We start from the raw sequence: 26,050 nt of genomic DNA, 5'->3' as shown, positions 1-26,050 counted from the left end.
ACTTCAGAAAGATTACTATTCATTGTGAGTTGTGTAAATGCTGGCTTAAATTTGCTTACCAAAAAGTATTCCTTTGACTTCTTCTTTTTCTTTTTTTAATTTTTTTTTTTTACTTTATTTTGCTTTACAATACTTTATTGGTTTTGCCATACATTGACATGAATCCGCCATGGGTGTACATGAGTTCCCAATCCTGAACCCCCCTCCTGCCAACTCCTACCCCATATCATCTCTCTGGATCTTCCCCGTGCACTAGCCCCAAGCATCCTGCATCCTGCCTCGAACATAGACTGGCGATTCGTTTCTTACATGATAGGATACATGTTTCAGTGTCATTCTCCCAAATCATCCCACTCTCCCCCTCTCCCAGAGTCCAAAAGTCTGCTCTACACATCTATGTCTCCCTGATGTCCCACACATGGTGATCCTTTGACTTCTATAAAATGTACCTAGGTTACATTACGAGATATTATTTTGACTAATACAGTAACAGTCAAAATCATTTTCTGTCACCCCGACATTTATATTCAGCCAAGTTATGATCCTTTAAACCATACAGCCTATCCCAAATAATATTCTATTTGATGATATTCTACATCTTGAGCTATAGGCATACTCCAAAATGTCGTGGGTTTGGCTTCAGCCCGCCACAATTAATAAAATATCACAACAAGACCCAGCAATCCCACTTCTGGGCATACACACCGAGGAAACAAGAATTGAAAGAGACACATGTACCCCAATGTTCATTGCAGCACTGTTTATAATAGCCAGGACATGGAAACAACCTAGATGTCCATCAGCAGATGAATGGATAAGAAAGCTGTGGTACATATACACAATGGAGTATTACTCAGCCGTAAAAAAGAATTCATTTGAATCAGTTCTGATGAGATGGATGAAACTGGAGCCGATTATACAGAGTGAAGTAAGCCAGAAAGAAAAACACCAATACAGTATACTAACACATATATATGGAATTTAGGAAGATGGCAATGACGACCCTGTATGCAAGACAGGAAAAAAGACACAGATGTGTATAACGGACTTTTGGACTCAGAGGGAGAGGGAGAGGGTGGGGTGATTTGGGAGAATGGGAATTCTAACATGTATACTATCATGTAAGAATTAAATCGCCAGTCCATGTCTGACGTAGGGTGCAGCATGCTTGGGGCTGGTGCATGGGGATGACCCAGAGAGATGTTATGGGGAGGGAGGTGGGAGGGGGGGTCATGTTTGGGAACACATGTAAGAATTAAAGATTTTAAAATTTAAAAAAAAAAAAACTAAAAAAAAAAAAAAAAGAAAGAAAAAAAAATTAAAAAAAATAAAAAATAATGAATTAAAAAAAAAAAACAAAGTGCATTACATAATTTTTTCTTGCTTCCAGTACATAAAAAAGTCATATTTATACTACTTTGTGGTCTATTAAGTGTATAATAGTGTATAATGTCTAAACAGAAAATGTATATATTTTTTTAGCATATAACTTAACTGAAAAACACCTTATTGCTAAAAAATGCTAGGCATCATCTAAGCCTTCAGTGAGTCACAATGTTTTTGCTGGTGGAGGTTCTTTACTCAGTGTTATTGGCTGCTGACTGATAAGGTGGTGGTTGCTAAAAGTTGGCGTGCCTGTGGTAATTTTTTTTTTTTTTTAATGAGTTTTGCCACATTATTGACTCTTCCTTTTATGAAAGATTTCTCCATTACAAGCAATGCTGTTTGGGAACATTTTACCCACAGAGCTTCTTTGAAGACTTGAATCAATCTTCTCAAACCCTGCTGGAGCCTTATCAACTAAATATGTAATATTCTAACATCCCTGTTGTCATTTAAGACAATATCTTCATTAAGAGTAGATTCCATCTCAAGAAACTACTTATTATCTTTGTTGTTGTTAATCACATTTTTAGGCTACAATTTTAACTCTAGTTCTCTTGTTTAATCTTTTCACCATATCTGTAGTTACATCCCCCGCTTGTCTTGAACCCCTCAGAGTCACCCATGAGTGTTGAAATCAACTTCTTCTAAACTCCTGTTAATGTTATTATTTTTACGTTTTCTCATGAATCACAGGTGTTCTTGATGAAATCTATAATGATGATTCCTTTCCATAAGGTGTGCAGTTTACTGTTTTGAGATCCATCAGAGAAATTACTGTCTATGGCAGATAGAGCATTCTGGAATGTATGTCTTAAAGAATAAGATGTAGTAAGGTTGGAGACAAGATGGCAGACTAGAAGGATTTGAGCTCACCTCCTCTTATGAAAATACGAAGATCACAACTAATTGCTAAACAACCATTTACAAAAAGGATTGGACCCTACCAAAAATATATTCTGTATACAAAGACAAAGAAAAACCCACAATGAGATGGCAGGATGGGGAAAATTAATGAGATCATCAAATTATATTCCTGCCTGGTGGGTGACCCACAAACTGAAAAATAGTTATATCACAGAAGTGATCCCATAGGATAATTGGAAAACGAGATGTTAGAGTAGAAGGACATGTACTCATCTTCTCCTGTGAGAACTCCAAAATTTCAACCCGCTGCTGAACAACCATCAACAGGAGAATGCTGAATCTTACCATAAAAGGATACCCCACATTCAAGGGCAAAGGATAAGCTCCAACAAGATGGAGGGAGGGAAAAAACATCACATTTAGAATCAAACCTCACACCCACCAGAGATGCTGGGAGGGGTCAAACAAAACCTTGTGCACAAAAGGACTCAGAGGCCCCAAAGAGACTGAGCCAGATTTGCTTTGAGTGTTTGAGTGCCTCGTGTAGAGGAACTGGTCAGCAGTGACAGCCGTGGGGACAGGGTCTCTGTCTTCAGCAGACATGGGTTACCTAGCATGTGGCATAAGCCCTCTTGGAGGAGGTCGCCATTATCTCCACTTAGAGCTGCCAAGCAGACAACCCAGAAACTGCAGAAAAGTTATACCAAAGAAATTGTCACACTGTTAAGAAAGTTCTAGGATATGCAACAGATTTCCCAAGCGGGGGATCTGGCAAAGGGTTTGCAAACCCGCAGGGAATTCGACTCTGAACGCCAGTGGACACTGAATCAGATTTGCCTGTGAGTGTCCAGGAGTTCACTGGTCAGCTACTGTGAGACTGTGCTTCCTCTTGCTTCTTTTGTCTGCCTTCTGATGGATTAGGCTAAGAGCCTTCTATAAGCTTCTTAATGGGATGGACTGGTGATGGAAAAAACTGGGTCTTGCTCTGGTGGGCAGGGCCTTACTCAGTAAAGCTTTAAACCAATTATCTGCTGATGGGTGGAGTTTTACTCCCTCCCTTGTAGTTGTTTAGCTTGAGGTGACCCAGTCCTGGGGTCTACAGGCTCTAAGTAGGGTTAATGGGGAACTTCAAGAGGATTTACACCAAGGCAGATTTTCCAGTCCCCCATCCCTGTGGTGAGCCCCTGCCAACTCACACCTCCAGAAAAGGCCCTCCAACTACCTGTTAGTAGCAGATAGCAGGTAGTTTTGGTTCAGTTTCCTGTGAGCAAAGTGCTCCTCTTTTCTGGATCTTGCTGAATGCAAAATTTTGTTTGTGCCCTGCAAGACTGGAGTCTCTGTTTCCCTCAGGCCTCTGACTGGCATATAATCAAATCCTGCTGGCCCTCATGGCCAGATTCCCTGGATATTCCCATTCCCATGCCAGATGCCCAGGCTGGAAAGCCTGATATGGGGTTCAGAATCTTCATAAGAGTGGGAGAAGTTCTTTGGCATTATTGTTCTCCAGTTTGTAGGTCACCCACCCAGCAGGTATGAGATTTGATTTTATCATGACTGAGCCCCTCCTACCATCTTGCTGCATCTTCTTCTTTGTCTCTAAATGTGGGATATCTTCTTTCAGTGGGTTCCAGTGTTCTGTCAATGGTTGTTCAAGAGCTAGTTGCAATTGGTGAGTGTATATCCACCTACTCCTGAAAAATACTTCCCTCCCCCCTGGTGCTAGTTCTAAGTCTTGTAGGTCTTCATAGAACTATTCAAGTTCAACTTCTTTGACATTAGTGGTTGGGGGATTGACTTGGATGTCTGTGAATGTTGAATGCTTTTCCTTGGAAACAAATCGAGATCATTCTGGCATTTTGGAGATTTCACTCAAGTACTGGATTTCGGATTCTTCCATTGACTATGAGGGCTAATCCACTTCTAAGGGATTCTTGCCAAGAGTAGTAGATATAATGGTCATCTGATTTAAATTCTCCCATTCCTGTCCATTTTAGTTAACTGATTCCTAAGACGTCAATGTTCACTCTTCCCATCTCCTCCTTGAACACCTCCACTTTACATTGATTCATGGACTTAATAATCCAAGTACCTGTGCAATATTGTTCTTTGCAGCATTGGATTTGACTTTTATCACCAGACATATCCACAACTGAAAATCATCTCTGCTCGACCTAGGCACTTCATTCTGTCTATAGCTCTCTCAGTTCTTCCCCAGTGGCATATTGGACGCTTACCAATCTGAAAGGCTTCCCTTCTGGTGTCATATCTTTTTGTCTGTTCATACTACCAATGGAATTCTTGAGGCAAGAACACCACGGTTGTTTGCCATTCCCTTCTTCAGTGGACCATGTTTTGTTAGAACTCTCCACCATGACCCATCTATCCAGGATGGCCCTTCACAGCATGGTAACAACAATCCTGGGAGGTGCGTGTTGGCATACGTCCTTTTTGGAAGTCACCTTCAGCCCTAGCAAAGAGCCTGTAGTTTCAAGAACTGGGTTGACTCAGGGCAAATAACTAACAGGGAGGGAGCACAGCCCCACCCATAAGCAGAAAATTGGATTAAAGATGTACTGGCCCTGCTTACCAAAGCAATACCCAGTTTTTCCCACAGCCAGTCTTCTCATTAGAAAGTGTGCACAAGCTTTCTATCCTCATCCATCAGAAGGATGGTAGAAGAGGCAAGAATTATAATACCACAGCATCCAGAATGAAAATCACAATCACAGAAAGCTAATCAAAATAATCACATGGTCATAGACTTGGGTAACTCAATGAACCGATAAGCCATGCCATGCAAGGCCACCCAAAATGGACAGAATGATAGTGACAACTAAAAAAGAAAAAAAAAGTATCAGTGATATTAGTTCAGTTAGTTAAGTTAGAATATATCAGTCTGAATGTGCTGCTATAACAAAATAGCATAGACTGAGTGGGATATAAACTACATAATTTATGTTTCTGATAGCTGGGAGGTTCAAGATTAAGCCTCTTCATGGTTACATTCTGGTGATGTACCTCTTTCTGGTTCATAGCTGATACCTTTTTTTCCTGAGTTCTCACGTGATGAAAGGATCAGAGACGTCCCTAGAGACTCTTTTATAAGGGTGCTACTATGCTGCATCACGGAAAAAGCAAGAGAGTTCCAGAAAAACATCTATTTCTGCTTTATTGACAATGCCAAAGCCCTTGACTGTGTGGATCACAATAAACTGAGGAAAATTCTGAGAGAGATGGGAATACCAGAACACCTGACCTGACTCTTGAGAAATCTGTACACAGGTCAGGAAGCAACAGTTAGAACTGGACATGGAACAACAGACTGATTCCAAATAGGAAAAGGAGTACTTCAAGGCTGCATATTGTCACCCTGCTTATTTCACTTCTATGCAGAGTACATCATGAGAAACGCTGGACCAGAAGAAACACAAGCTGGAATCAAGATTGCCGGGAGAAATATCAATAACCTCAGATATGCAGAGGACACCACCCTTATGGCAGAAAGTGAAGAGGAACTAAAAAGCCTCTTGATGAAAGTGAAAGAGGAGAGTGACAAAGTTGGCTTAAAGCTCAACATTCAGAAAACGAAAATCATGGTATTCGGTCCCATCACTTCATGGGGAAAAAAAAGAAAAAAATGGGGTAACAGTGGAAACAGTGTCAGACTTTATTTTTTTTTTGTGCTCCAAAATCACTGCAGATGGTGACTGCAGCCATGAAATTAAAAGACGCTTACTCCTTGGAAGAAAAGTTATGATCAACTTAGATAGCATATTCAAAAGCAGAGACATTACTTTGCTGACTAAGGTCCGTCTAGTCAAGGCTATGGTTTTTCCAGTAGTCATGTATGGATGTGAGATTTGGACTGTGAAGAAAGCGGACCGCTGAAGAATTGATGGTTTTGAACTCTGGTGTTGGAGAAGACTCTTGTGAGTCCCTTGGACTGCAAGGAGATCCAACCAGTCCATTCTGAAGAAGATCAGCCCTGGGATTTCTTTTCTCTCTTTCTTTCTTTTCTTTCTTTCTTTCTTTCTTTCTTTCTTTTTTTTTTTTTTTTTTTTGCCCTGAGATTTCTTTGGAAGGAATGATGCTAAAGCTGAAACTCAAGTACTTTGGCCACCTCATGAGAAGAGTTGACTCACTGGAAAAGAATCTGATGCTGGGAGGGATTGGCACCAGGAGGAGAAGAGGGCGACGGAGGATGAGATGGCTGGATGGTATCACTGACTCGATGGACGTGAATCTGAGTCAACTCCGGGAGTTGGTGATGGACAAGGAGGTCTGGCGTGCTGCGATTCATGCGGTCGCAAAGAGGCAGACTGAGCAACTGAACTGAACTGAACTGAACCATTTATGAGAGCTTTATTTTCATGATCCAATTCTTTTGACCCTGCCCCCCACCCCCACCTCCTAATACCAACAACTCTGGAAGTTAGAATTTCAACATGTGAATGAGTACACAGCCATTTGGGCCATTGCAAGAGATGGCAATTTTTAGAGATAAAATATTAATCCTAGAAATATATTGAATATGATGCAATTGAAAGTGAAGTCGTTCAGTCGTGTCCGATTATGCAACCCCGTGGACTGTAACCCACCAGGCTCCTCTGTCCATGGGAATCTCCCAGCAAGAATACTGGAGTAGGTTACCATTTCCTTCTCCAATGCAATTAAAGAGCACATAAATATTAATAGAAATATATGGGAATGAGTTCATGATGACTTGCTGTTGTTAAGTAAAAGTTTCATGGAGAAAGTCTGGATATTTTCATAATAAAAATATAGAAAATGGTTGCACTTTCTGAGGTAGTAGATGTAGGGAAGAAAAAAATATAGAGATGGAAATAGTATAGATATCTCTGAAAGATTCTTAAAACAATTTTTTTTTATCTGAATAGGGGAAAAGAAGCACCACAAAAAGGGGAGGGAGAACAGGGAAAAGTTTGTTAATCCATATTTCCTGTTTATTTTCAAACATATACTAGTAAATAGCTTAATCAAAAACAATTAATACACAAATTGTAAGATCTTAATACATCACACGGTACTGTCAACTTCCCAGTTAAAACAAACTATGATTATTTTAAGAGAAAGGATAATTTTGAAAGGTTGTTGCTGAACAAAAAGACGCCGGATTCTTGGCCTCCTGAGGAGAAGAATTCAATCTGGGGCCAGAGACGAGGCTTGATCACTCAGAGCTTTTGTGTAATAAAGTTTTATTAAAGTATAAAGGAGATAGAGAAAGTTTCTGACATAGGCATCAGAAGAGGGCAGAAAGAATACCCCCTTGCTAGTCTTCAGCTGCATGTTATATATTTACTGCTGAGGCTGTTGATGAATCGCTTCAGTCGTGTCCAACTCTTCATGACCCCCATGGACTGCAACCTACCAGGCTCCTCCATCAGTGGGATTTTCCAGGCAAGAGTACTAGCAGTCTGTTAATGAAAGAAAGGAATGTCTTAAAACTCAGAATGGCACCAGGCCCCTCATCCATAAGATGCATTTTGGGGTAATCTTGGCACCAGATGATTCATCTGTGGCCATAAAACGATTGAGTTGAATCTTATAGAAGGGTAGATTACCATACAAATAGTTTCATTTACATAGATTAGGGGAAGAATATCTGAGTATAATATACTGATTTGTCAAGTAGGTCCTGAACCACTAGGTGGAACCGACTTGAAGACAGAATCTGGGGTAAATGCATAGTACATTAACATAGCTTAAGACAAACATTTTTATAAGAAAAATGCATTGGTTAACTCAAGGTTTGATAAGTTAATTTCAGGTGAAACCAGGTGTCATTATGGCAACACAGTATTTTAAGAGAAACCTCCTTTTAAATTTGTATAGAGATGGAAAAAAATATGGCTAGTTTGTTTCCTCCTGCCACTTAAGAGACATAAAAATGTCTGACACTTGCAGCCTATTTCCTTTATTTGGAGACCCCTGGCCTTCCTGCCTGTTACCCTCTCAGTTTCAGAGACAGACAGGGAGAAACTGTCAAACTTAGAAATTTTAAGAACTGATTATACCTCTCTATTAATTTTAGATTGAACAAATTAATTCTTTAAAAGCTAGATGCCAAGATTTCCCTTTCACTCAACATCTGAAAACATGTTTGATCCCTACACCACCTGCCGGAATCCTGCTGACAATATCAATATTAATATTCATCTTCTAGAGATAGTTAACACCCTGTATGATATATAGGATATTGTTAAGAGAGTAAATCTTGAACATTCTCATCACAAGAATATTTTTCTTTTTATTGTATTTCTATGTAAAAGATGGATGTTAAGTAAACCTGTTGAGGTAATCATTTCACAATATATATATATATATATATATATATATATATATATATATATGAACTATCATATTGTACACCATAAACTTACACAATGATATTTGTCAATGATTTCTCTATAAAACTGGATAAAATTAACCTGAACTAGAGATATGCAAAGGAGAAAACATATGAAAAATTTATCTGAGATTGGGTAACATAATAAGTAATGACTAGGGAAAAGTGAGAAAATTCAGTTAGTCATTGGCCTCTTGGTCTCTATGATGCTAAGTATTACCAATGATAGTGAAAACTCTCTGCTTGTGACAGAGTCCCTTTTCATTGAGGTAAATGAGAATGATCTCTTTTGAGGCAGGGATCAGTGGATAAACTTTTATATATTTGGGGGAGATCTCAAAATTCAATTTTTAATCTTATCTAAATTATGGGTTCTTTACTTATTTTCATGAGAAAGTTCAGTTCAGTCTCTCAGTCATGTCTGATTCTTCGTGACCCCATGGACAGCAGCACACCAGGCCTCCCTGTCCATCACCAACTTATGGAGTTTACCCAAACTCATGTTCACTGAGTCAGTGATTCCATCCAACCGTCTCATCTTCTGTTGTCTCCTCCTCCCGCCTTCAATCTTTCCCAGCATCAGGGGCTTTTAGAGAGAGTCAGTTCTTCACATCGAGTGGCCAAAGTATTGGAGTTTGAGCTCAACATTGGTCCTTCCAATGAACACTCAAGACTGATTTCCTTTAGGATGGGCTGATTGGATATTTTTGCAGTCCAAGGGACTCTCGAGAGTCTTCTCCAACACCGCAGTTCAAAAGCATCAATTCTTTCGCATTTAGCTTTCTTTATAGTCCAACTCTCACATCCACACATGACCACTGGAAAAACGTAACCTTGATTAGTTGGACCTTTGTTGGCAAAGTAATGTCTCTTCTTTTAATATGCTGTCTAGGTTGGTCATAGCTTTTCTTCCAAGGAGCAAATGTCTTTTAATTTCATGGCTGCAGTCACAATCTGCAGTGATTTCATGAGTAAAGAGAAGTGTTATATTAACAAAGTTATATATTACATGAGGGATGATTTCAATGACTATATTTACCAAAAATTTCCCTGTGTCTCTTGGACAAGGAAGCAATGGGAGTGTGGGGATGAAGGATAGTAATTTACATTTATTTTGCACCTATTATATTGATTTTTCTATTTATATATTCTAAATTAATCTCTCTCTACAAGACACATTTCTTGAAGCTGTCTTTTCTTGATCATTTTTGAAAGATCTTGAAGTCTTTCCCATTGTATTGTGTCCCTCTATTTCTTTGTATTGATCACTGAGGAAGGCTTTCTTATCTCTCCTTTCTATTCTTTGGAACTCTGAATTCACATGGATATATCTTCCCTTTTCTCCTTTGCCTTTGGCTTCTCTTCTTTTCAGCTATTTGTAAGGCTTTCTCAGACAATTATTTTGCCTTCTTGCATTTCTTTTTCTTGGGAATGTTCTTGATCCCTGCCTCCTGTACAAGGTCACTAACCTCTTTCCATAGTTCTTCAGTCACTTTACCAAATTTAATCCCTTGAATCTATTTGTCACTTCCATTGTATAATTGTAAGGGATTAGATTTAGGTCATACATGAATGGTCTAATAGTTTTCCCTACTTTCTTCAATTTAAGTCTGAATTTGGCAATAAGGAGTTCATGATCTGAGCCACAGTCAGCTCCCAGTCTGGTTTTGCAGACTGTATAGAGCTTCTCCATTTTTGGCTGCAAAGAATATAATCAATCTGATTTGGGTATTGACTATCCGGTGATGTTCCTGTGTAGAGCCATCTCTTGTGTTGTTGGTATAGGCAGTGGTATACTGGTAACCAAACTCTCTGAGGAATAAAACTCTCCATTTATCGTTTGTCAATTTTCATGATGTAAATACTCTTAAGTTATCAATATGACAGTACTATATACAGAATTAAGAAGAGATGCAAAATCAAGCTCTCCTCAGCTGGCACAAGTTAATGCTGTCATAATGCAAGTACTTAGAAATGGACATACTTTTACACGATATATGGCAGAATTTCTTTGCATGCTATGCTGCAATAAGATTCAAAATTACAGAAACAAGTAAAGTTTGATGGGGCAATTTGTTATCAAGAATTTTTGTGGAAATCCAAGGTAACAGAGGTTATATCTATAGCTATAAAAAAAATGGAGGTTTTTTTTGTAGATTTGTTTTAGTGCTTAGTCACTCAGTCGTGTCTGATTCTGAGATTCTTTGGACTGTAGCCCGCAATTATCATCATTTCATGGCACTTGTTCAAGCAAGAATGTTGGATTGCTTTGCCATTTCATTCTCCAAGTGATTTTCCTGACTCAGAGATCAAACCCACATCTCCTGTGTTTCCTGTCTTGTAGATGGACTTTTTACCCACTGAGCCATGAAGCTGAATAAGTAACTAGTTACATGGATTTCTATTACACTTACACTATGAAAATTAAACGATTACTTTAAAATAAAAGATTGGGAATAAAGAGAAGGGAAGAAAGGAAAATTTGCAAGGATAAATCGTTATTTCTCAGGAAAGATATGGGCAAAGAAAGTATGGTGGGGACCTTTCAGATTCACTCTTTGTAGTTTGGAATTATTTCAACCTTTAAACTAAATGTTTGTCATAAAAATGGAGATTATAATAATGACACTGGGAATTCCTTAGGGGATCCAGTGATTAGGACTATGCCTTTTTACCTCAGGGAGCATAGCAGGTTCAATCCCTGTTCAAGAAACTAAGATCCCACATGCCATGAGATATAGGAAAAAATAATAATAATAAAAATGGTGAATAATTACAGAATTTCAGTGAGAATCACCAAAATTACTTGATGTATTATAAAGAATGTTGGTTACTTTTTTAAAAAAGTTGATATTGGAGTATAGTTGATTAACAGTGTTGTATTAGTTTAACATGTATAACAAAGAGATTGCTATATATATATGTGCGTGCATGCTGCTGCCGCTACTGCTAAATCGCTTCAATCATGTCCGACTCTGTGTGACCCCATAGACGGCAACCCACTAGGCTCCCCCGTCCCTGGGATTCTCCAGGCAAGAACACTGGAGTGGGTTGCCATTTCCTTCTCCAATGGGTGAAAATGAAAAGTGAAAGTGAAGTCGCTCAGTCATGTCAGACTCTTTGCGACCCCATTCACTGCAGCCTACCAGGCTCCTCCATCCATGGGATTCTCCAGGAAAGAGTACTGGAGTGGGTTGCCATTTCCTTCTCCAATATATGTGCATAAATATATATATGTATTCTTTTTCAAATTATTTTCCCATTTAGACTGTTATATAATATGAAGCAATGTTCCCCATGCTATACAGTAGGTCTTGCTTGTTATTTACTGTGCCTCTTGAATTATAGGTAGATAGTTTATCCCTGAGCCACCAGGCAAACCCTGCTTCAGATATAATACTGTGCATACGACAGGCCCATATTTCTTTCTTTGAATCTCATTTTCTTTCAACTTATGATTATAAAAATCCTATAATTCTTTATCCTACGAAAATTTAAAATAACCAATTATATGTCAAATAATTATAAAAATCCTATAATTATTTAACCTAATGTTTACTTAATGTTTGTAATAGTGTACTGAAGTTGGCTTACACTGATTCATGGGAAGAGCTAATTTTTAAATTTTCAGGCATTTGGTATGCCCATAGTTACAATCTTTAAATAGTGCTAAAGTTAAAATTGGTTTAGAATAATTAATTAAATTTGTATTGGGTTAGATGTTATTTTAAAACATGTTATATTTAAGAACAATAAATTTATTGAGAAAAGAGAAAATTGAAATGAAACTCCATTGACTGTGGTTGAGTTGCTATTATAAGCCAACTATAGGTACAAATGATACATACTTTATTAAGTTAATCTTGGTCCCCAAATTTTGGTCCATAAACATTGGCTAAAGAAAAAAAGAAAAAAAAAGTAATGTGTGTAAGAAAAATACAGAAATATAAATGACAAGATAAAAATATTTCATATAGATATTGAAATTTAAAAAGTCTTTCATAAAAGTCTTGACAAAACATTGTGAGATAAAGGCAAAATATGAAGTTTCAAATATAGGGTATAAAATTGATGAGTAGACTAAATTGAATCCACTTAGAGCTTCTATATTAGCATGCTAGGAACTGAATATATGAAGGTTAGATGATATTTATCCCAATCTGCAAGGGACTTTTCAATGAAATGGAAAGGAAAATCTAATAAAGTCTCTAATACAGATAGACTGAGTTTCCCTGGAAGACTTGTCTCAGTCGTCCTAGGGAATAACAAAATATTTTAAAATAAAAATAATTGTTTCAATGTATGATACTTTATGCTTGGGGCTGGTGCACTGAGATGACCCAGAGGGATGGTACGGGGAGGGAGAAGGGAGGGGCTTCAAAATGGGGAACACGTATATACCTGTGGCAGATTCATGTTGATGTATGGCAAAACCAATAAAATATTTTAAAGTAATTAATCTCTAATTAAAATAAATAAATTTATATAAAAATAATAATTGTTTCGCTAATCTGGTAACAATGACACTCTTCCTAGAGTCAGAAGATAAAGGGAAACAATTCTCACCTGCTCAGCTAACAAAAAGCTACAAATTCCTCCTTTTTCCATGGGATTTTTCACAGTAAGGTTTTCCTTTGAAAATGCAGAAGTATTCTTCTGAAAAAATGTTTTATTTTTTTTTTCCCATTGTATTCCTAATTTATTTTTTTTTCTTTTTTTTTGTTACTTTTTTTTTAATTTTTTAAATTTTAAAATCTTTAATTCTTACATGCATTCCCAAACATGAACCCCCCTCCCACCTCCCCTCCCCATAACATCTTTCTGGTCATCCCCATGCACCAGCCCCAAGCATGCTGCATCCTGCGTCAGACATAGACTGGCGGTTCAATTCACATGATAGTATACATGTTAGAATGTCATTCTCCCAAATCATCCCACCCTCTCCCTCTCCCTCTGAGTCCAAAAGTCCGTTATACACATCTGTGTCTCTTTCCCTGTCTTGCATACAGGGTCGTCATTGCCATCTTCCTAAATTCCATATATATGTGTTAGTATACTGTATTGGTGTTTTTCTTTCTGGCTTACTTCACTCTGTATAATCGGCTCCAGTTTCATCCATCTCATCAGAACTGATTCAAATGAATTCTTTTTAATGGCTGAGTAATACTCCATTGTGTATATGTACCACAGCTTTCTTATCCATTCATCTGCTGATGGACATCTAGGTTGTTTCCATGTCCTGGCTATTATAAACAGTGCTGCGATGAACATTGGGGTACATGTGTCTCTTTCAATTCTGGTTTCCTCGGTGTGTATGCCCAGAAGTGGGATTGCTGGGTCATAAGGTAGTTCTATTTGCAATTTTTTAAGGAATCTCCACACTGTTCTCCATAGTGGCTGTACTAGTTTGCATTCCCACCAACAGTGTAGGAGGGTTCCCTTTTCTCCACACCCTCTCCAGCATTTATTGCTTGCAGATTTTTGGATCGCAGCCATTCTGACTGGTGTGAAGTGGTACCTCATTGTGGTTTTGATTTGCATTTCTCTAATAATGAGTGAAATGTTTTAGATGATTACCTATTTTTCCTTTGTCTGTTATGATTTTGGAAACTCAACAGTGTCAATTTCTAAAAACTAGCAAGCCTTATTATTGCTGGCAATTATCCAGAGTTCACTTGCTATTGAAAATAACAAAGTGTTACATCCAAATAAGAACAGGAATTAAAAGAAATCATGGTTATTATTATTTTTTTTTAATGATAGGACTTCTCTGGTGGTGCAGTGGATAAGAATCTACCTAAAAATAAAGGGGACACAGGTTAAAATCCTCTTCCAAGAAGATTCCACATGCCATAGAGCAACTCAGTCCATGTGCCACACCTGTTGAGTGAGCGCTCTAGAGCCTATGAGTTACAACTACTGAGCCTGAAGTGCTGCAACTACCGACATCTGCATGCTCTAGGGGCCACAAGTCAGAACTATTGAGCCTACATTCTGCAACTCATGAAGCCCATGGGCCTAGAGCCTCTTCTTCACAAGAGAAGCCATCAAAACGAGAAGCATATGCACCAAAAAGAAGTGTTGTCTCCACTTACTGCAAATAGAGACACCTACACAAAGTAGATCCAGTGCAACCAAAAGTAAATACTTTTTAAATGATGAATTATTATAACTTAAAAAAAAAGACTCTTGAATGCTCTAGATATTGGATACTAACAGACTTTCATGATAGAGAATTCATGTTTATCCTGAGGGTAGAGGGAATATTAGTAATAATTTGGTAGAAACTAACAAAATATATTATATCAATTCATGATTGGATGTTACAGCAGAAATAAAATAAGGGTGTTCTTGAAAAGAAAAGAGACTTCTGATAAATAAGGAAAATAAGAAACAATGAACAGACTGCATAAACAACATAAACAAGCCTAAAGGAGTTAAGCAATCTTGGTTATTCTTTAGCAGTGATTACTAAAAAACACTTGTAGCTAGTCTTGTCCTTCACAAAGCTAAACAAAGTTAACTACTGTCTGACTCCATATGAATTGCACTGTACACGTGGTATTCTCCTCCCCATATGCCCCCTTGTAACATTCTGAATTTCAAAAAGAAAGTCACTGGTGATAACTTCAAGGAGACCAGATAGATTGCTGAGCCCCCTGACACCATCTTTGGCCATAAATTTACAGAAGACATTTTTTTTTTTAATTTAAGACCTTGATAACTTTGAGACTTATCATCTTACCCCAGACCACAAGCCCTGGGAAATAAACCTCTCCCTATGCCATAGGAAAGGAGCACAGTTTTTGAGGCACTAGCCTACTGTGTCCCTTGCCTGGCAGAGAATAAAGCAACTCTTAATTTTTTCCTCCAAACTCTGTCTTTGTATTTCTATTCAGCATTGCTGGTCAAGGAGACAAGATTTTGGCATCAGAGAGAAGCAGTGATGCTAAGGTTTCTTTTTTCCTTTTTTTTTTTTTTTTGGCCATGCACACGGCATGCAGGATCTGAGTTCCTGAACAGGGATCACACCCATGCCCCCTGCACTGGAAGACCGTGGTGTCTTAACTTCTGGACTGCCAAGGAAGTCCCCAACAGTGATTCTAAATAGGAGGAAATAATTTAATTGGTTCAGTTCAGTTCAGTTCAGCCACTCAGTTGTATCTGACTCTTTGCAATCCCATGGACTGAAGCACATCAGGCCTCCCTGGCCATCACCAACTACTGGAGTTTACCCAAACTCATGTCCATTGTGTTGGTGATGCCATCCAACCATCTCATCCTCTCTCGTCCCCTTCTCCTCTCGCCTTCAATGTTTCCCAGCATCAAGGTCTTTTCCAATGAGTTAGCTCTTTGCATCAGGTGACTAAAGTATTGGAGTTTCAACTTCAACATCAGTCCTTCCAATGAACATTCAGGACTGATTTCCTTTAGGATGGACTTGTTGGATCTCCTTGCAGTCCAAGGGACTCTCAAGAGTCTTCTCCAATGCCACAGTTCAAAAGCATCAATTCTTCAGTGCTTAGCTTTCTTTATAGTCCAATTCACACATCCACATATGATTACTGGAAAAATCATAGCTTTGACTAGACGGGTTGGTAACCTATAAACTCTTATAAGGAGTGTTGGCTTAAATATATATTTTATACTCAAAATCAAAAGCAACTCCTTACAGTTTTAGTGGAAATTTATCACAAAGTAGCATGAAAGATACATGAAGTCAGAAACTTCTATTTTATTCACTATATTTACTATTAGTAAATTTTATTAATATTTCTCTTTTTATTTATATTGTGTTCCTATGCTTAGCACAAAGTAAGAAATTAAATTAAATATTTACGAAATAAATGATGCCATAAAAAATGAATAATAGAAAGAAGTGCACAATTCTATGATAGTCACAACTAGCCTCAATTTCAGAAATAACATATTACATTTGCTCTAATGTAATTAAATATCTAACTAACTGAGCAGATACAGAATTTTGGCTTCACACATTATTTGAAATAGTTTTAAAATGGCATCAATAAACAGCACCTGCACATTTACTCTGGAGAATAAACTGAGCAAATTCCAGTTTTAGTTCAGTGAAATTAATTTACTTGAAGAATGAAGATTTGAAAATAAAACGTTTTCTTTCCTTTGCTTAATGTCACACTATTAAGAAACTTGAACGTTTGTTAGCAAAATTCCCAACACTTTTTTTTTTTAACAAAAGGACAAAATTAAATATTCAGGCAAATATATTAATGTTATCAAATTTATCATACAAATTTCCTTTGAAATTTCCAGGTTTCATTGTTTACCACAGTTACAAGAGGATAGAAATATAAACTCTGAGCCAGATTTGGCTTTCAGTTTCCCCAAAGAAAGGAATATATGTGTGTGTGTGTGTGTGTGTGTGTGTGTGTGTGTGTGTGTGTGTGCACGTGCGCACTAAGTCACATCAGTCATGTTCGATTTTTTGTGACTCATAGACTGGAGTCCACCAGGCTCCTCTGCCCATAGCATTCTCCAGGCAAGAATACTGAAGTGAGTTGTCATTCCCTTCTTCAGGGGATCTTCCTGACCTAGGGATCCAACCAAGGTCTATGCAACGTTTCTTGCTCTAAAAATCTTCTAGAAGAATTTGTTTATCCACAAGATTTTCAAAAAGTCAAGATGATATTCATTATTTGTTAACAATCCCTTCTAGAATTTTGTTGAATATAAACATTGATTAACTGCTAGCTGTCATTTATCAGCCTCTAAGCCAGCTTCTGACTCAGCTCCTTAACTTTTGGTGTGACTATAATGTTTTTTCTTCAGATTTACCTTTCTCTTATATTTTACCCTACTTTCTCTTATATTTTACCCTATGTCTGCTCTTTGGCACTGGAGCAACTGTGAGGAGAGATCCCACATCCAGGGGCAGAAAACCCCAGCAAGATGGTAGGTACTGGAGCGGTGGGTGTGCGGCGCTTGGAGCAACTTTGAGTAGATATCCCACATCCAAGGGCAAAGGAGATGCCCAAGCAAGATGGCAGGAGGGGCAAAATTGTGTTTAGAATCAAACCCCATACCTGCCAGAGATGCTCAGAGGGCTCAAACATACCTTGTGCACACCAGGTCCCAGGGACCCCACAGAGACTGAGACAGAACTGTGTGTGTCTCCCGAGGAGGTATGGGTTAGCAGTGGACTGCTGCAGGGACGGGCCTCTGGGTACAGTAGACCTGGATATAGCATAAGCCCTCTTGGAGGAGGTTGCCATTAACCTATCATAGAGGCACAGAACATACACAGAACTGGGGAAACAGACTATTGGAGGGCACAAACAGATCTTTATGTCCACCAGGACCCAGGAGACAGGAGCATTGACCCCACAAAAGACTGAATCAGACTTACCCATGAGTGTCCAGGATTCTCTGGTGGAGGTGTGGGTTGGTAGTGGCCTGCTGCACAGTTGAGGGCACTGTGTGTGCATGGGAAATTTTGAAGGAGGTGGTCATCATCTTCATTATCTCCATCATAGTTTAGCCCCAGTCAAATGTCAGGGAGGGAATACAGCCCTGCCCTTCAACAGAAAATTGGTTTAAATATTTACAGAGCATGGCCCTGCCAATCAGAACAAGGCCCAGATTCCCACTGAGTCAGCCCACAATCACAGAAAACTAAACAATCAGATCATATGGACCACAACCTTGTTTAGCTCAATGAAACTGTGAGCTATGCAGTGTAGAGTCACCCAAAATGGAGGGCCATGGTGGAGATTTCTGACAAAACGTGGTCCACTGGATAAGGGAATGGGAACCATTTTGGTATTTTTGCCTTGAGAACCCCTTGATCAGTATGAAAAGGCCAACAGATAGGACACTGAAAGATGAACTCTCCAGGTCGATAGATACTCAATATGCTACTGGAAATCAATGGAGAAATAACTGTAGAAAGAATGAAGAGACAGAGCCAAAGTAAAAGCAACAGCCAGTTGTTGCCGTGACTGATGATGAAAGCAAAGTTCGATGCTGAAAAGAGTAATATTGCATAGGCACCTAGAATGTTAGGTCCATGATTCAAGGTAAGTTAGAAGTTATCAGGCAGGAGATGGCAAGAGTGAACATTGACATTTTAGGAATCAGTGAACTAAAACGGACAGGAATGGGTGAATTTAACTCAGAAAACCATTATGTCTATTACTATGGGCAATAATCCCTTACAAGAAATGGAGTAGCCATTATAGTCAACAAGAGTACAAAACACAATACTTGAATGCCATTTCAAAAACAATAGAATGATCTCTGTTCATTTTCAAGGCAAACCACTCAATATAGAGTAATCCAAGTCTATTCCCCCACCAATAATGCTGAAGAAGCTGAAGCTGAATGGTTCTATGAAAACCTACAAGACCTGCTAGAACTAACACCCCAAAAAAGTTGTCTTTTTCATTATAGGGGACTGGAATGCAAAAGTATGAGGTCAAGTTACCTGGAGTAAAAGGCAAATTCGGCCTTGGAATACCAAATGGAGCAGGGCAAAGCTTACCAGAGTTTTGCCAAAAGAATGAACTCGTCATAGCAAACACCCTCTTCCAACAACACATGAGAAGACTCTACACATGGACATCACCAGATACTTAATACCAAAATCCAATTGATTACATTCATTGCAGCCAAACAAAGGGAAGTTCTATACAGTCAGCAAAAACAAGACCAGGAGCTGATTGTGGCTCAGATCATGAATTTATTATTGTCGAATTCAGACTTAAATTGAAGAAAGTAGGGAAAGCCTCTAGATCATTCAATTATGACCTAAATAAAATCTTTTACAATTATACACTGGAAGTGACAAATAGATTCAAAGGATTAGAACTGATAGGCAGAGTGTTTGAAGAACTATGGACAGAGGTTAGTGACATTGTACAGGAGGCAGTGATGAAAACCGTCCTCAAGAAATGAAATGCAAAAAGGCAAAATGGTTGTCTGAGGAGGCCTTAGAAATAGCCGAGAAAGAAGAGAAACTAAAGGCAATGGAGAAAAGGGAAGATATACCCATTTAAGTGCAGGGTTTCAAAGAAAAGCAAGGAGAGTTAAGAAAGCCTTCCTCAGTGATCAGTGCAAAGAAATAAAGGAAAACAATAGAATGGGGAAAACTAGATATCACTTCAAGAAAATTAGAGATATCAAGGGAACATTTCATACAAAGATGGGCACAATAAAATAAAGAAATAGTATGGACCTAATCAAAGCAGAAGGTATTAGTAAGAGATGGCAAGAATACAGAAGAATACAGAAGAACTATACAAAAAAGATCTTCATGATCCAGATAAAAATGAGGGTGTGATCACTCATCTAGAGCCAGACATCCTAGAATGCAAAGTCAAGTGGGCCTTAAGAAGCATGACTATGAACAAAGCTAGTGGAGGTGATGGAATTCCAGTTGAGCTATTTCAAAGCCTAAAAGATGGTTCTGTGAAAGTGCTGCACTCATTATGCAAGCAAATTTGGAAAACTCAGCAGTAGCCACAGGACTGGAAAAATCTCACTTTTCATTCCAATCCCAAAGAAGGGCAATGTCAAACAATGCTCAAACTACAGCACAACTGCTCTCATCTCACACGCTAGCAAAGTAATGCTCAAAATTCTCAAGCTAGGGTTAAATAGTATGTGAATTCTGAACTTCCAGATGTTCAAGCTGGATTGTTGGAAAAGACAGAAGAACCAGAGATCAAATTGCCAACATCCGCTGGATCATGGGAAAAGAAAGACAGTTCCAGAAAAACATCTACTTCTGCTATATTGATTACACCAAAACTTTTCACTGTGTGGATCACAATAAACTCTGGAAAATACTAAGAGATGGGAATACCAGACCACTTTAAATGTCTCATGAGAAATCTGTATGCAGGTCTAGAAGCAACAGTTAGAACTGGACATGGAAAAACAGACTGGTTCCCAATTGGGAAAGGAGTATGTCAAGGCTGTATATTGTCATCCTGCTTATTTAATTTATATGCAGAATACATCTTGAGATATGCTGGGCTGGGTGAAGCACAAGCTTGAATCAAGTTTGCCAGGAGAAATATCAATAATCTCAGATATGCAGATGACACCAATCTTATGGCAGATAGCAAAGAAGACCTAAAGAGCCTCTTGGTGAAAGTGAAAGTGGAGAATGAAAAAGTTGGCTTAAAACTCAACATTCAGAAAAGTAAGATCAATGCATCTTTCCCACCATTTTATGGCAAATAGATGAGAAAACGATGAAAATGGTGAAAGACTATTTCTTTGGACTCCAAAATCACTGCGGATGGTGACTGCAGCCATGGAAATAAAAGACTCTTGTTCCTTGGAAGAAAAGTTACAACCAACCTAGAAAGCATATTAAAAAGCAGAGACATTACTTTGCCAACAAAGTCCACCTAGTGAAAGCTATGGTTTTTCCAGTAGTCATGTATGCATGTGAGAGTTCGACTATAAAGAAAGCTGAGTGCTGAAGAATTGATGGTTTTGAACTGTGATGTTGGAGACGACTCTTGGAGTCCCTTGGTCTGCAAGAAGATTCAACCAGTCCATCCTAATGAAAATCAGTCCTGAATATTGATTGGACAGACTGATGCTGAAGCTGAAACTCCAATACGTTGGCCCCTTTTATAAGAACTGACTCTTTTGAAAAGGCAGTTAATTCCTCGTGGGTCACTGATGCTGGGATAGATTGAAGGCAGGAGGAGAAGTGAATGACAGGATGAGATGGTTGGATGGCATCATCAACTCAATGTATATGAGTTTGAGAAAACTCCAGGAGGTGGTGATGGACAGGGGTGCTTGGTGTGCTGAAGTCCATGGGGTTGCAAAGAGTCAGACATGACTATGTGACTGAAGTGATACTGATATATTTTATCCAGAAATTAGCATAATATGATTCTCTAAGAGAGAAGCACATACACCTAGTCCAAAACTAGATTCTTGAGCATCAGTTTCTTCAAAACTAATTTTATTGATTAGATGCATGAGCTTTTACCACTTCTAAGTTTTTGGTCTTTCCATAGTAAGTGACAAATGATGACACATTAGTAAACAAGCTTTCAGGTGACTCCAGCGTTCAACTTATGAGCTGTCTCAATAAATACTAAGTATTTCCCACTATCAGGGTCCAAAAATCTTATTCATAGAGTCATTATTATAGTAAGTTATCACATAATAGGGAAATTAAAATAAAGGATATCTTGCTCAGGTTTCAGAAACAGGAGAGCAGGTCTCTGACCTGTTTCTGACCTGCCTGGACACTGCCCGGATTCCGTGCTTTAGTTAGGAAAGTGAGTGGGTCTTAAACTCCCTTGGAATTTTTATTTCTTTTTAATTTTTATTTTTACATTCTTTTACTTTACAATAATGTATTGGTTTTGCCATACATTGACATGAATCCACCACGGGTGTACATGCGCTCCCAAACATGAACTCCCCTCCCACCTCCCACCCCATATCATCTCTCCCTGCACCAGCCCCAAACATCCTGTATCCTGCATCGAACATAGACTGGCCATTTGTTTCTTACATTAGAGTATACATGTTTCAGTGCCATTCTCCCAAATCATCCCACCCTCTCCCTCTCCCTCTGAGTCCAAAAGTCCATTATACATATCTGTGTCTCTTTTGCTGTCTCACATACAGGGTCATCATTACCATCTTTCTAAATTCCATATTTATGTGTTAGTATACGGTATTGGTTAGTATACGGTTTTTCTTTCTGGCTTACTTCACTCTGTATTATCAGCTCCAGTTTCATCCATCTCTTTAGAATTGATTCAAATGTATTATTTTTAATGGCTGAGTAATACTCCATTGTGTATAGGTACCACCGCTTTCTTATCCATTCATCTGCTGATGGACATCTAGGTTGTTTCCATGTCCTGGCTATTATAAACAGCGCTGCGATGAACATTGGGGTACATGTGTCTATTTCAATTCTGGTTTCCTTGGTGTGTATGCCCAGCAGTGGGATTGCTGCATCATAAGGTAGTTCTATTTGCAATTTTTTAAGGAATCTCTGCATTATTCTCCATAGTGGCTGTACTAGTTTGCATTCCCACCAACAGTGTAAGAGGGTTCCCTTTTTTTCCACACCCTCTCCAGCATTTATTGCTTGCAGGTTTTTGGATCGCAGCCATTTTAACTGGTGTGAAGTCGTACCTCAATGTGGTCTTGACTTGCATTTCTCTAATAATAAGTGACATTGAGCATCATTTCCTGTATTTGTCAGCCTTCCGTGTGTCTTCTTTGGAGAAATGTCTATTTAGTTCTTTGGCCCATTTTTTGATTGGTTAGTTTATTTTTCTGGAATTGAGCTGCATAAGTTGCTTGTATATGTTTTAGATTAGTTGTTTGTCAGTTGCTTCATTTGCTATTATTTTCTCCCATTCAGAAGGCTGTCTTTTCACCTTGCTTATATTTTCCTTTGTTGTGCAGAAGCTTCTAATTTTAATTAGATCCCATTTGTTTATTTTTGCTTTTATTTCCAGAATTCTGGGAGGTGGATAATAGAGGATCCTGCTTGGATTTATGACGGAGAGTGTTTTGCCTATATTCTCCTCTAGGAGTTTTATAGTATCTGGTCTTACATTTAAATTTTTAATCCATTTTAAGTTTATTTTTGTGTGTGGTGTTAGAATGTGATCTAGTTTCATTCTTTTACAAGTGGTTGACCGGTTTTCCCGGCACCACTTGTTAAAGAGATTGTCTTTACTCCATTGTATATTCTTGCCACTTTGTCAAAGATAAGGTATCCATATGTGTGCGGATTTATCTCTGGACTTTCTATTTTGTTCCATTGATCTATATGTCTGTCTTTGTGCCAGTACCATACTGTCTTGATGACTGTGGCTTTGTAGTAGAGCCTGAAGTCAGGCAAGTTGATTCCTCCAGTTCCATTCTTCTTTCTCAAGATTGCACTGGCTATTCGAGGTTTTTTGTATTTCCATACAAATTGTGTAATTATTTGTTCTAGTTCTGTGAAAAATACCGCTGGTAGATTGATAGGGATTGCATTAAATCTGTAGATTGTTTTGGGTAGTATATTCATTTTCATTATATTGATTCTTCTGATCCATGAACATGGTATATTTCTCCATCTATTGGTGTCCTCTTTGATTTCTTTCATCAGTGTTTTATAGTTTTCCATATATAGGTCTTTAGTTTCTTTAGGTAGATATATTCCTAAGCACTTTATTCTTTTCGTTGCAATGGTGAATGAAATTATTTCCTCAATTTCTTTTTCTCCTTTCTCATTATTAGTGTATAGGAATGCAAGGGATTACTGTGTGTTGATTTTATATCCTGCAACTTTACTATTTTCATTGATTAGCTTTAGTCATTTTCTGGTAGAAACCTTAGGGTTTTCTATGTAGAGGATCATGTCATCTGCACACAGTGAGTGTTTTACATTTTTTCCAATTTTGATTCCTTTTATTTCTTTTTCTGCTCTGATTGCTGTGGCCAAAACTTCCAGAACTATGTTGAATAGTAGCGGTGAAAGTGGGCACCCTTGTCTTGTTCCTGACTTTAGGGAAAATGCTTTCAATTTTTCAGCACTGAGGATGATGTTTGCTGTAGGTTTGTCATATATAGCTTTTATTATGTTGTGGTATGTTCCTTCTATTCCTGCTTTCTGGAGAGTTTTTATCATAAATGGATGTTGAATTTTGTTTAAGGCTTTCTCTGCTTTTATTGAGATAATCATATGGCTTTTATTTTTCAATTTGTTAATGTGGTGAATTACATTGATTGATTTGTGGATATTGAAGAATCCTTGCATCCCTGGGATAAAGCTCATTTGTTCATGGTGTATGATCTTTTTAATGTGTTGTTGGATTCTGATTGCTAGAATTTTGTTGAGGATTTTTGCACCTAAGTTCATCAGTGATATTGACCTGTACTTTTCTTTCTTTTTTCTTTTTTTCCTTTCTTTCTTTCTTTTTTCTTTTCTTTTCTTTCTTTCTTTTTTTTTTGTAGCATCTTTGTCAGGTTTTGGTATTAGGGTGATGGTGGCCTCATAGAATGAGTTTGGAAGTTGACCTTCCTCTGCAATTTTCTGGAAGAGTTTGAGTAAGATAGGTGGTAGCTCTTCTCTAAATTTTTGGTAGAATTCAGCTGTGAAGCCGTATGGACCTGGGCTTTTGTTTGCTGGAAGATTTCTGATTACAGTTTCAATTTCTGTGCTTGTGATGGGTCTGTTAAGATTTTCTATTTCTTCCTGGTTCAGTTTTGGAAAATTGTACTTTTCTAAGAATTTGTCCACTTCTTCCACGTTGTCCATTTTATTGGCATACAACTGCTGATAGTAGTCTCTTATGATCCTTTGTATTTCTGGGTTGTCCATTGTGATCTCTCCATTTTCATTTCTAATTTTATTGATTTGATTTTTCTCTCTTTGTTTTTTGATGAGTCTGGCTAATGGTTTGTCCATTTTATTTATCCTTTCAAAGAACCAGCTTTTGGCTTTGTTGATTTTTGCTATGATCTCTTTTGTTTCTTTTGCATTTATTTCTGCCCTAATTGTTAAGATTTCTTTCCTTCTACTAACTCTGGGGTTCTCCACTTCTTCCTTTTCTAGTTGCTTTAGTTGTAGAGTTTGGTTATTTATTTGACTTTTCTCTTGTTTCTTGAGGTATGCCTGAATTGCTATGAATTTTCCTCTTAGCACTGCTTTTATAGTGTCCCACAGGTTTTGGGTTGTTGTGTTTTCATTTTCATTTGTTTCTATGCATATTTTGATTTCTTTTTTGATTTCTTCTGTGATATGTTGGTTATTCAGAAGCATGTTGTTCAGCCTCCAAATGTTGGAGTTTTTAATAGTTTTTCTCCTGTAGTTGAGATCTGATCTTAATGCATTATGGTCAGAAAAGATGCTTGGAATGATTCGATTTTTTTTTTCTTTTTGAATTTATCAAAGTTAGATTTATGGCCCAGGATGTGATCTATCCTAGAGAAGTTTCCGTGAGCACTTGAGAAAAAGGTGAAATTCATTGTTTTGTGGTGAAATGTCCTATAGATATCAATTAGGTCTAACTGGTGTATTGTAACATTTAAAGTTTGCATTTCTTTGTTAATTTTCTGTTTAGTTCATTTGTCCATAGGTGTGAGTGGGGTATTAAAGTATCCCACTATTATTGTGTTATTGTTAGTTTCCCCTTTCATACTTGTTAGCATTTGTCTTACATATTCTGGTGCTCCTATGTTGGGTGCATATGCATTTATAATTGTTATATCTTCTTCTTGGATTGATCCTTTGATCATTATGTAGTGGCCTTCTTTGTCTCTTTTCATAACCTTTGTTTTAGAGTCTATTTTATCGGATATGAGTATTGCCACTCCTGCTTTCTTTCATTCCCTATTTACATGATATAAATTTTTCCAGCCCTTCACTTTCAGTGTGTATGTGTCCATTGTTTTGAGGTGGGTCTC

Source organism: Ovis aries, chromosome 11 (genome assembly GCF_016772045.2).
Source record: "Ovis aries strain OAR_USU_Benz2616 breed Rambouillet chromosome 11, ARS-UI_Ramb_v3.0, whole genome shotgun sequence".
Taxonomy (NCBI): domain Eukaryota; kingdom Metazoa; phylum Chordata; class Mammalia; order Artiodactyla; family Bovidae; genus Ovis; species Ovis aries.
Note: the sequence above shows the minus strand (reverse complement) of the source record.